Here is a 13,712-nt window from a genome sequence, read left to right on the forward strand (position 1 = left end):
GGGCCGGGGCGGAGAAGGGCCTCGCAGCCCCCGAGGCTCCGGATGGGCCGGGGCGGGAATAAAAGGGCAAGAGGAGAAAGCGGCTCCCCTCGGCCTGCGCCCTCGGGCCCTGTTAGGATAAGGGTCTCCTCAGCTGATGCCCCGCCCGGGCTGCGCTTAGAGCCCTGGCGGCATCACCAGCGGGCCTGAGCCCAGCTGCGAGCCCTGAGGGGGGCTCCTAGCCCAGGGGTAAGCAGCCCCCCCCGCTTTGTGGTGGGAGGAGCTCAGGGAGCTGCAGGTACGTTTCTGTGGCTCAGGTCTGGGAGGAAGCAGTGGGTTCCTGTCTTGCCTGTTAAAGTGTTGCGTGGGAGAGAGGCTTGTGGGGTAGAGGTATGAGGGGCAGCTCCATAGGAGTGGGAGTAAGCACAGACCACCAGGAGTATGACTAAGGGTGGGATTTGGAGCAGCCCTCACGTCCTGGAGCAAATGCTTCACTGCGTGGTGGAAGACCGCTTATGCTGGGCAAGCAATTTGAGATTTACCCCGTCCCACTTGCCATGGCTAATGAGGTTTCTGCTTTCAGAAGCACCTGCCAGGACTGTTCTTTGGCACCCTGAAGGGGTCTCTGCCACCTGCAGATGTAGGTGGGTGATGTGCGATGGGGAGTTACAAGTCATCCCAGAGATTTCTCCTTCCCGGTGTCACCCAGGGACCTGGCTGCTCTGAAGAGCTCCTGACAGAAGACTGGCAGCTCAGAGAGGTCTTGAAGTAGTAAAAGCAGTTGAATGTGACATAGCCATCAGGGCAGGAGAGGGAGGTGTGTGTCAGGCTGTCTGCACCATGCAGGAGTCTGTACAGGTTTGGGCCTCTAGGCAGAGACTCAGGACCTCTACAGAAACCCTGTATAACCCTCACCAAATTACAATCTTACTCACTTCTAGCCCTATGAAGCTCCAGTTGTCTTTGCTACTATAGACTGTGTGAGGACTGCTGCTTCCTATGGCTTGCTCTTCCCTTATGGGGACTGTAGACTTCAGATGCATGTGGCCATCCCTTTCATCAAAGGTTCCTGTCACACACTGGGTTTTAATACTAAACGTTTGCTCGATCCTTCTCATTTGATTCCCAGGTAGGTCCAAAGCAGCTTAGAGATTAAGATCAAGGGCAATCACATCTTCCTCTTAAAAATCTAATTAGTAGTAGCCTGTGAAAAGAAACAAAGGTATAATACAATTCTTAAAAAATAAATAAAAATAAAAAGGCAGTTTAGCAAGAGGGTTTTACTCATAGTTGCTGTTTTTAAGATTTAAGGTTCAGGTTTCAGCTCACAGCTATGAGTCTAGCTTTGAATGCATATAGTGAAGTCAGCATGTGATAGAAAACATTATCAAACTTGGCACAATCTCTTGATTATTCTTGCCACTGAAACGTTTGTAACTGGGAAATAAAGACTACTATTGCATATTCTGTATCACAAGTGGCAAGAAAAGTTGCTTTAAAGTCTTTAGTTGTAGCTATGGGAATTGCTATGACATCTAAGTTGAGCCCTAGCCAAAAATTTCCTTTCCACGCATTTTAAATAACACCAAAACATTCGAATACCCTGTTTAGACTGTAGAGATGGAAATAGGAAGGTGGTTTTTTGCATTGTTCTTCACTACCGTACTTGCCTAGAAATGCACCTGATGTAGGTGCTGTGCAAACAAAGTAGATAAAATAAACTGTCCATCTGCTGAACTGCTACTTAATCCTACTCTTCTGCTGTTCCTAAAAACAAAGACTATTATCTAAATATGTACATTTTTAGAGTTGGAAGATTAAGGACAGAATATATCATAATAGAGATCACCTAATCTTCTTCACTTTCTTCATGGCCTTGGCATCAATTTTAAAGGATTTTCTGTGACATAACTGCCATGCTCTGAACAAAATGTAAGCTCTGTTATACTGCATTATCACTCACAGTTCATGTAAACATTGTTTCTTGACGACTTCTTTCCATCTGCAGGTTGCTTCCTTGTTGCTACATGCCTTTGCTGCCAAAATGGCTTCCCATTACCTGTTTCACTCCCTCCTTCCCTGGGCCACTTTGTTCAGTCACCTTTGCTATGTGAAGTTATCTGTAAAACGGTTACTTTGTGGTGAACACACACAAAAGATACCCAGGATTAATGACCTACTAAATCAGTATTAGTTTGTTAATCACCTATAGAGCTTGCTAGTCAGATGGAAAAGGGTCAGCTTTCACTGCTCCCTGTGGCAGGTGTTTGATGTTGCTATCTTCCACCTCATTTTTTCCCTTGAGATGTAACTATTTCCATGCTGATGTCCTTCCTCTTGATCCTTGAGTTGCTGCCTGGCCCAATCTCAGCAGACTTCACCTTTATTTTCAATTTTACCTCTCTACCATTTCATGCTCTATGCTGTGGACTTCCTCATAGCTCTTCCTCTGAGTTTAGTGTTTTCCTCAAAAATCTGAGCAAAGGCTATGCAGCTGTGCCAATAGCAGAACTAAGCTGACAGCCAAAACAGTAGAAAAGGAGGGGAGGTTATGTTCCTTCTTTTCACATTCACCTTTGAAGTATCTGCATGGTCTTTATATTTGCAGCTTCAACACCCTGGAAGGTCCAGGTGGTAAAACTGGGAATGTGTGTTGTGTGGCTTTAATATTTATTTCAGTAATCTGGCATTAGTGATGCTGTGAGCACATCAGCTACAAGTCTTCCACAAAGAAGTTTCTCTATAATTTCCCACTTTTTTTTCCAAGTCTAAGTAAAGAGATGAGTAGACAGCTTTCTGGAGAACAGAATTTCATCTGGTAAAGACAGATATATATATTTTACAGCAGCAGCTTTTATATGTTAGCAATTACATTAATCTACTTGGAGTATAATCTGCTAAAACTGTAGCCATGAGTATTTGTTGCTGGGAAAAATGTGACCAATGGATAGAAAAGTTGAGTATACTCCATACTTTTCTCCATTAGTTTATAATGTCTAGGTATAATGACAAAATATTACCTTAATCTTCATTTTTCAAGAAGCAAAGACCAGGAGTTTCCTGAATTGAGGCGCTACTGTAACATGGTTTCCTATAGAGTTTCTTCCTGTGGTTTATTCATTTTGCTGACTTCTAAATGCAAGACCACACCATTTATTTTCCCTGAGTAGGAAAATTTCTAGGAATATGAATCCATATTCCTAAAAACCCTGTAATGAATATTATGATGCATGTTACAGATGTGCTTTCTAACTGGACACCTCTTTATGACCCTATTATTTTCCAAAAAGCTTAAGTACCTACCCTGGAAAATATATTTTTTTTTTTTACTTTTATTAATGATGCTGTGAATGATGTGTGTGATGTAGTAATGTGTAAGATAATGATACAGCTGCAGAAACACAAAATTGCAACTAGATCACAATGTTTAGGACACTGAGACATGCTGGTATCCATAGGCTGCACAAGCTGCATTTCTGTTCAGATCATCAAAGATTACATTAGTAGAGAATGACATTGCCTAACTGTCCTACAGCCTGACAGTTCTGTTATTACAGGTTTGCAGATACCAAGTTGTCAATGCCCTGACTTGTTAAGGCTTCCATGTTCCCAGCCAGGTGTCACAGATGCCTGCCTGGCTGTAAGCAATCCAGCAGCTTTACTAACAGACTCCATACCTACTAGTGAAGTGAGTTGTTTGACTCCCAGGCTCCCTAGTCCACTTCTGTGCTTATTGGTGGGCTGGTGAATGGACTACCTTAAATCTAAATTCAGGGGGTAGACAGTCATCTGAAGATAGGGCTGCTTTTTTCCCTGGCTTCCAGAATCTGCAGGCAAGCAGTTATCCCATGGATGTGTGAATGGGATGTGTCTAATATGGAAGATTGACAAGTGCTTAGGTATCTGAGAAGCCTCTCTTGTCCTGGACTCCCCAGCTGGCAAATGCCATGCTCCTGCAGGTCACAAAGACTCATTTCATAGATTTCTAGATTGTGCACTATAGGATACATTTTCACTTGGGAGATATCACAGCAGCCCTGTGCTACAAGCACTCAGTGTTTCTTTACCTTTGACTTGATGTTCTCTGCAGAGTGGGGCTGCTGAGTCTGTTTCTATGTTTGTCCTAGTGACTGGTCACTGCAAAAGCAGTTTTGTTGTTGCTTGTGTTTTCAAGTGTACCTTTCAATTAATATTTGTCCATCTACTATAAGGTGGTGCTGTGACAATTAATAAAGCAAATGTAAAAGCTCATTGTGCCCTGAAAAGCTACGTCTCAAAAGCACAGTTGAAAAATATTCCACAATTTATTTAGTATAACACATCTGTGTCTGATTTGGATCCCACTGTACTAGAAGGATGTGGAAATACTGAAGTGAGTATGGCAGGGGCCCCTGTAATTATGGCTAGTGTGGTCTACAAGGAGAGGCTGAAATAAATTATTTTGTTTTAAGAGGAGAGTACTAAATGAGGATTTTATTAATGTCTTCACCTACATAATGGAAGGGTATGAAGAGGATGGACAGAGACAGACTCTTCTTGTATGTACTCAGCAAAAAAGGAAATGACTTGCAGATACAAGGTGCAAAAAGAGATTAGATAGAAAGAAAAATATCCTCACCATGAGCATGGTTGAACTCTGGGAAAGGTTACGCAGGGAGGTTGTGGGGTCTCCATCCTTGGAGATACTCAACAAGGCAGGGCTTGGACTATATGATCTCTAGAGATCCCTTTCAATCTAAATTATTCTGTGATTTATCTGCTTGTTCTTTTAATCTTCATACAGCTCTTTATAGAGCTAGAATTTTATTTTCATCTTATTCTAAATGTGAAGAGAATAAAAGAATATGCACACTCCACCCCGCCCCGAAGGAATAATTTCTTAAAATTCAGTGGGTTTTTTGCTCACATGAGCCATTTCTTTGCCAATAATTCAACAAAGAAACATTCTTTTTGTCTGTGAACACTTCAAAGCAGATTTTGTCTACCATTAAGTCATCAGCTTGTATATCTAACTTAAAATTTGCAGGTAATAAAATAAATTCTTGAAAACTTTACAATCCAGAAAAATCTTGGTTATGCAGAGGAACGTGTATGTATCCTTTCTTAATTTTAATAGGGTCTAAGTCAGTTCTTAGGTATAAGGCCAATAGATAGATATATTGGAAAGATAAAGACAATTTAGAAATAATCTCTTTTTTTAGATCTGTTGTCTTGTAAAACAGACCAAAAAAAAGACCAAAACATAGACATTTCCCTAACCAGATATGCTTAGATTTCAAATAAATCCAGATTCAGCTGAATGTACACCAAAGAAGATGATTTATTCATGCAATAATTCTTTCTTGTGTGTATCTTATGTATTTTTTTCTGAATGAAAATTAGATCAGCTGAATGTGTCTTTCTTTCAAACCAGTAAGACAGACTCTGCAGGGTTTTTTGTTTCAGCAAGAGCTGTAAAATAATTCTTAAGGGCAAATTACTCCATTATTTTAGCACAGATGTATCTTTTACGTCCAAACCTTGGGGCTTTATATGTAATCTCAGCATGCACCTTTCCAGTGGTTTAAGTGGGTCAAAGCTTGAAACAAGGTCATGAAAGGACCCTTTCCTTATCCACAGGAGGGTGGTGAGATTGTATGGGATCATCTGATGTAGGTGAAAACTAACCTACAGGATAAGTATTAGTTTTCAGCCTGATAAACAATGTGCTCTTACTACATAACTACATAGTTCCTAGTGTTGACAAAAAGATTGGGATAGAAATTCATGCTCTGAGAAGATGGGAAGGGCAGGATTGTCTCTTTCATCATCAGCAAGATCCAACAAAGACGATGACAAGTCTGCATCTCAGTTACAGCTTTGTCATACATTACTCTCTGAACTGCACAGTTAATCTGCTCCCTATACTTGCCTTCCCCACAGATTTTGCAACAAAATGAGATTTGATTTGTGACCACTACTGCAGCAACAGCTGCCTTTGGACTTCATAAGCGTCCTAATGATTGTGATTGCCAACTGGAAGTTCCTCCAGACACTGTGTGATGAACCTTGATACTCTCTCCAGTTCATTTTTCTGTAGATTATCCTCTGTTCAGCAAAAGAAAGCTGTATCAGACTCCTCAGCTCTATAGGAGGAAATGCAGACTTCCTCGCCTTTATTCATACAAAGGCATTAACATTTTGATCAGAACTTTGCAGCAAAGACAATATTGATTTTGAATACTGTCATACTATCGTAATCAAATATTATTGTAGGTCATCCTGTGAGTAAGAAATTTGGCACCATTACTGATTTTTGACAGGAATCTTGTATTTGTTTCCATACCTTATTAGCATATTTCTGCTTGTGTGAGTGACTTGTGTTGGTCACAGTTTGAGGCCTGCTTTGCCAAATGCTTGAGAAGAAGGTCTGGATGAACAATTTGTGAACCCACCAGTACATCAGCAAAATTTACAATCCCTCTATTTTTGCCTTTTTAAGGAGGGGGTTTCTACCCATTGTTCTCAGAAAGTATCAAGTATGGGCCAAAGATAGCATGAAGGATTGGACTCTGTTTTATGGCTATCTCATCCATCAGTGAATTCATGCCTACAGCATGGGCTGCTCATTAACTTATGTAAACATGTGTGGGCAAATTCTCCTTTGGTCCCATGGGTTTGCTCTAGGAGTATGAGAGCTGGAAGGCAACTGGGAAGATGAGGCCTATTCGCCCTAGAGAGGAGGGTTACTACTGCTTTCCTTTGGATGGCATGAGAACTGCTTAATTGCATGCCTCTCCATATCACAGAATCACAGAATCATCTAGGTTGGAAAGGACCTTGAAGATCAAGTAGTCCAACCATTGACCTAACATTGACAGTTCCCAACTACACCAGATCCCTCAGCGCTGTGTCAACCCGACTCTTAAACACCTCCAGGGATGGGGACTCCACCACTGCCCTGGGCAGCCCATTCCAACCCCTAACAACCCCTTCTGCAAAGAAATGCTTCCTAATACACAGTCTAAACCTTCCCTGGCACAATTTGAGGCGATTCCCTCGTGCTCTATCGCTTGTTATTTGCTTAAAGAGGCTCATCCCCAGCTCTCTGCACCCTCCTTTCAGGGAGCTGTAGAGGGCGATGAGGTGTCCCCTCAGCCTCCTCTTCTCCAGACTAAACACCCCCAGTTCCCTCAGCCGCTCCCCGTACGACCTGTGCTCCAGACCCTGCACCAGCTCCGTTGCCCTTCTCTGGACACGCCCGAGTCACTCAATATCCTTTTTGTAGTGAGGGGCCAAAACTGAACACAGGAATCAAGGGGCGGCCTCACCAGTGCCGAGCACAGGGCTCAGATCCCTTCCCTGTCCCTGCTGGCCACGCTATTGCTGACACAAGCCAGGATGCCATTGGCCTTCTTGGCCACCTGGGCACACTGCTGGCTCCTGTTCAGCCAGCTGTCAATCAACACCCCCAGATCCCTCTCTGACTGGCAGCTCTCCAGCCACTCCTCCCCAAGACTGTAGCGCTGCTGGGGGTTGTGGCCCAAGGGCAGCCCCCGGCATTTGGCCTTATGGAAACTCCTCCAGTTGGCCTCAGCCCATGGCTCCAGCCTGTCCAGGTCTCTCTGCAGAGCCTCCCTGCCCTCGAGCAGATCAACACTCCCACCCAACCTGGGGTCATCTGCAAACTGACTGAGGGTGCACTCGATCCCCTCGTCCAGATCATCAATAAAGATGTTAAACAGGAGTGGCCCCAACACCGAGCCCTGGGGGACACCACTCGTGACCGGCCGCCAACTGGATTTAACTCCATTCACCACAACTCTCTGGGCCCGGCCAGCCAGACAGTTTTTTACCCAGCAAAGCATGTGCCCATCCAAGCCACGAGCAGCCAGTTTCTCCAGGATAATGCAGTGGGAAACAGTGTCAAAGGCCTTGCTAAAGTTAAGGTAAACAACATCTACAGCATTTCCTTCATCCAATAAGCAGGTCACCCTGCCGTAGAAGGAGATCAGCAGCTAACGGTGACTTTAAGAGAAAGATTTAAGTGTATCCTTAATTTTATCCCTTGAAGTTAGGTGACTAGGAAATGAAGTATAGTTGCAGTAAAGGTGCTAAAAATGGTGCAAATTGTTAAAAAAAAATTATTGACAATAAATAAAGACTGACATAGGAGAAAACAAATTAAACTGCTCACAGTACATATAATCCAATGTATTTCACAACCATCAATATTAAAAGTCAACCTGTATTAAGCAACATATACAACTTAGTTCCTTAAATCTTACGTGTGCAACTGAGAAACACATGCTTCTTTGTTGCTTTACTTCAGGGATCAGTATGTGCTCATTTTACTGCTCAAAATGAGTCACATTAAATTACTATAAATGAATTGCAACTGCCCCAGCAATGTTTCTATTCTTAAACAAGAATTACATTGGTGGGGTTCTAGTATTAATAACTACTGGATTAAAAAAAATTACTCTTACAGTATTTAATTATCATTTCTGAAAGACTCATACTTACTAGTTATCCTGTGTTTCAGCCACTTCTAATCTTGCAAATTGCTTGAAGTGACAGTTTACTTCATGCAGTTTCTATGATCTTTAGAGTGCACACTGCTTGTATAGCATAGCAGATGTTGTCATTTACCATCAATAGATAGTAAATAAGTTTCAGTTTTTAGAGAATGAGGTAATTTCCTGACCCATCAGTACATCCATTTGTATTAGTATTGTGGTCCAAAAGAACTGAAAATTTCCATAAAGCAGCAGTTAAGAAATTTTTAAGGATGAGGAACTTCTGAGGAGTATCTGAGTGTCTGAGAGGGAGACTGATCAGTAGAGCCACACTCAGCATGGCTACAAGGGAGGCAGGTCCTGGATCTGCTTTGTACCAGGAGGAAGACAGCATCATAAGGGATAAGGAGGGGACAGCATGGAGTGGTAAGAGAAACCCCTTCTTACCCTCTTAAGTTACCCTCTAAGATGCCCTTACAGAACAGGGACAAAGCCCTGGGTACGATAGATGAAGTGCATAATGAGACAGAGGAGGAACCTGCGTATGCAGTCTTGTCAGGATCAGAGAGACCAACCCCTCACACCAAAACCTGCATTAAGACCAGCACCGAGAAGAAACAGTGGCAAGTTATGGTCATTGGTGATTCCCTCCTGCGCAGAATGGAAGCACGCATTTGCAGACCGGACAACCCTCTTTCCAGTGAAATTTGCCGCTTCCCTGGGGTCAGAATTAGGGACCACAAGACTGAAGACCCTGCTACAACCTTCAGACTGCTATCCATTCCTGGTCTTTCACATGGGTACAAATGATGTTGCACCAAAAAGTCTGAAGTCAATCAAAAGAGATTCCAGAGCCCTGGGAAGAATGCTAAAAATTTCAGGAGCACAGGTAGTGTTTTCCTCAGTAGTCCCGGTAATGGGAGAGAATCTGGAAGAAACAGGTGAGCTCAGGATATCAATGCCTGTCTCCAGGACCAGTGTCTCCACCAAAATTTTGGGTTTTTAACATGGAAGACCCTTTGAGAGGCAAGGTATGCTGGGGCCTGACAGAATCCACCTGTCCTGACTGGGGAATGTGTCTTTGGGCATAAACTGGCAGGGCAGACTGAGAGCTTTAAACTGGAATCAATGGGCAGAAGGGAGTAACAACAGGATTGCAGCAGGTAAACCAGGTTTGGCATGGAATTGCCTGAGGGTGGCAGTGCTAGTGGGAATATTTGCACTGCTCCTGGGAGCATGGAGGGCTCAGGAGCATATCTGAAATGCTTGTACACCAACGCATGCAGTATGAGAAACAAACAAGATGAACTGGAAGTGTTGCTCAGCTCCCAGAGATACAGTATCAGTAGTATTAGTGAGACTTGGTGGAATGAGTCCCACAATTGGAGTTCTGGGATAGATGGCTACAGGCTGTTCAGGAGGGATAGGCAGGGCAGGCGAGGTGGAGACTATGCATAAAATAGATCTTTGATTGCACAGCCCTTATAGTTAGTGATGATGTGGTTGAGAGCCTCTGTGTGAGGATTAGGGGGATGGAAAACAAACGACATTTTGTAGTGGGTGTCTAGTACCAATTGCCCAGCCAGGATGTAAGCACTGATGAGTTATTCTATAGACAATTAGCAGAAATTTCAGGATCAGTAGCCCTTGTCCTTTCAACTTCCCAGACATCAACGAGGAATATCATACTGTTGTGATAAGCAAGTCTTGGAAATTCTTGAAGTTCGTAGGAAATAACTTTTTGTCACAGGTACTCAGTGAGCCAACTAGGAAAGATGTCCTCCTAGACTTGCTGTTTGTGACTAGAGAGGGACTCGTGGGGGATGTGATAGTAAGTGGCTGTCTTGGCCACAGTGATCATGAAATGGTTGAGTTTAACATTTTTCAGTGTAATGATAAAAAACGACAGCAGAGTTGCTACCCTGGACTTCAGGAGAGCAAACCTTAAGCTATTCAGGGAGCTATTTAGCAGAGTACCCCATGAATCTGCTTTTGAGGGCTTAGGAGTCCACAAGTGCTGGTCTTTAAGAACTGCCTTTTGGAAGCACAGGAGCAGGCAATTCCACTGTGTCATTTATCAAGCAAGTGGGGCAGAAGAACATTTGGCTGAACATGGAACTCCTCATGGAGCTCAAGAGGAAAAAGAAATTGTATGATCTCTGGAAGTGAGGTCAGGCTTCACAGGAAGAGTACAGAGCTGTGGTTTGTATAGGCAGGGAGAAGACCTGAAAGGCCAAAGCTCAATTAGAATTGAAAGTGGCAAGTGTTGTTTCAGATAACAAGAAGGACTTTTTAAAGTACGTTAATAGCAAGGGGAGGTCTAAAGAAAATATTGGACCAATACTTGTTGAAGATGGTCATCTGACTAATAGGGATGAAGAAAAAGCAGAGGCATTCAATGCTTTTTTTGCTTCAGTCTTTAATAAAATTGATAAACCTTGGGCTACCTGGTCCCCTGAGTCAGAGGACCCCTGTGGGAACAGTGACTTTCCATTTGTGGACACTGAAATTGTAAGGGACCAGCTGTATCAGCTGAATGTTCACAAGTCCATGGGGCCTCATGGGATTCATCCCAGTTTACTGAAGAAGCTAATGGATGTTATGGCAGGACACCTCTCCATCATGTACCAAAGGCCTTGGGAGTCTGGGGAGGTCCCTGCTGACTAGAAGCTAGCTGGTATTATTGCAATCCACAAAAAGGGCATGAGGGAAGACCCAGAAAATTACAGCCATGTTAGTCTAACCTCATTTCCTTTAAAAATTATGGAGAAGATTATATTGGATACTATTGAAAGGCATTTAAAGAATAATGCAGTCATCAGGCACAGACAACATGGGTTCACAAAGGGCAAGTCCTGTTTAACTATTTTAATATCCTTCTATGATAAGGTCACCCGCCTAGTAGATGAAGGGAAGGTGATTGTTATGGTTTAGGTCCAGCTGGCAACTAAACACCATGCGTTTGCTTACTCACTCCTCTCTGACAGTGGCATTTGGAGGAAAAAATATAACAAAAGGCTGGAGGGTTGAGAAAAGGACAGGGAAGGATCACTTGCCAGTTATGGTCACAGACAAACCAGACTTGTCTTGGGGAAAAAAAACATCAGTTTAATTTGTTACCAATCAAATCAGAGTAAGATAATGAGAAATAAAACTAAATCTTAAAACTACCTTTCCCCCACCATTCCTTTCTTCCTGGGCTTAACTTTACTCCTGATTTCTCTACGTCTTCCCCCATAGTGGTGCAAAGCGACAGGGAATGGGGGTTGCAGTCAGTCCATCAGACATCTTTGCCGCTTCTTCCACCTCAGGGCAGGGGTGTCCTTACACTCTTCCCCTGCTCCAGCATGGGAACCATCCAACAGGAGACAGTCCTCCATGAATTGCTCCAGCATGAGTCCCTTCCACAGGGTGCAGTCCTACCGGAAAACAGGCTGATCCAGCGTGGGCTTCCCATAGGGTCACAGCCTCCTTTGAGCACATACATGTGGTCCAGCGTAGGGTCCTGCACAGGCTGCAGGTGGATCTCTGCTCCCCCATTACCCTCCATGTGCTGCAGGGCCCAGCCTGCCTCACCATGGGCTGCACCATGGGCTGCAGGGGAATCTCTGCTCTGGCACCTGCAGCACCTCCTCCTCCTCCCTTCATTGACCTTGGTGTCTGCAGGGTTGGTTCTCTCACATCTCACTCCACTGCAGGTTTTCCCTTTCTTAAATATATTACCACAGGGGTTCAGCCACCATTGCTGATTGGCTTGGCTTTGGCCAGAGGCAGGTCCAACTTGGAGCTAGGGAAGCTTCTAGTGGCTTCTCACAGGACCCACCTCTGTAGCTCCTCCCCTGTTACCAAAACCCCACCACACAAACCCAATACAGCAATAGATGTAGTTTTTCTGGATTTTAGTAAGGCTTTTGATACTGTCCCTCACAGCATCCTCTGAACGAGTTGTCTGTGGGGTGAGCAGGTTCACAGTGCACTGGGTGAAGAACTGGCTGAAGGGCAGAGCTCAAAGGGTTATAGTGAATGGGACATTTGGCTGGTGACTGGTCACCAGCAGTATTCCTCAGGGGTCAATTCTAGGGCCAGTTCTGTTCAGTATATTTATCAACAATCTGGATGCAGGAGTTGAATGCACCATTAGTGAGTTTTCTGATGATACCAAGCTGGGAGGTGCTGTTGACTCTCCTGAGGGACAAAAGGCCTTGCAGAGGGATCTAGGTAGATTGGAGCATTGGGCTGTGATTACTGGGATGAAATTTAACACGTTGAAATGCTGGATTCTGCACCTAGGATGGAGTAACACTGAGCACAAATATAAATTGGGACAGGATTAGCTGGAGATCAGCCCTGCAGAAAGGAATCTGGAGGTACTGGTTGACAGCAGACACAATAGGAGTGAGCAGTGTGTCCTGGCAGCCAGGAGGGCAAACTGCATCCTGGGGTGCATCAAACACATATAACCAGCTAGTCAAAAGACGTGATTATCCTGCTGTATTCAGTAATGGTGCAGCCTCACCTGGGGTACTGTGTGCAGTTCTGGGCCCCACAGTTTAAGAAGGATGTGAAGGTCCTTGAATGCGTCCAGAGGACAGCAACAAAGCTGGTGAAAGGGCTGGAAGGAACGTCCTGTGAGGAGCGGCTAGGGACTTTGGGCTTGACTAGTCTGGAGAAAAAAGGCTGAGGGGTGACCTCATCACTCTCTACAGCTCCCTGAGGAGGGGAAGTGGAGAGGGAGGTGCTGATCACTTCTCCCTGGTATCCTGTGACAGGACACGTGGGAATGGTTCAAAGCTGCACCAGGTGAGGTTTAGACTGGACATTAGGAAGCATTTCTTTACTGAGAGGGTGGTCAAACACTGGAACAGGCTTCCTATAGAAGTGGTCGATGCCCCAAGCCTGCCAGTGTTGAAGGGGCATTTGGACAATGACCTTTAACAACATGCTTTAACTTGGTCAGCCCTGAATTGATCAGGCAGTTGGACTAGATGATCATTGTAGCGCCCTTCCAACTGAAATAGTCTAGTCTAGTCTATTCTGTACTAGTACTGGGTTGGAAAAGTTGGTTCTGTAAAGCCCTCTTCTACCTTCAGCCCTGGAAATGGTAAACATAATTTTGGTTGAGAATGGCATCTCCTGGAACGACTTCATTTGTGAAAATACTAATTTTTCATATGAAAGCCAATACATTTCTAGTCTGATACCAAGAAAAAATTTAGAAGGAAACTAAACCAACCA

This window comes from Athene cunicularia, assembly GCF_003259725.1.
Source record: "Athene cunicularia isolate RWA chromosome 2 unlocalized genomic scaffold, athCun1 chr2_part1, whole genome shotgun sequence".
Classification (NCBI taxonomy): domain Eukaryota; kingdom Metazoa; phylum Chordata; class Aves; order Strigiformes; family Strigidae; genus Athene; species Athene cunicularia.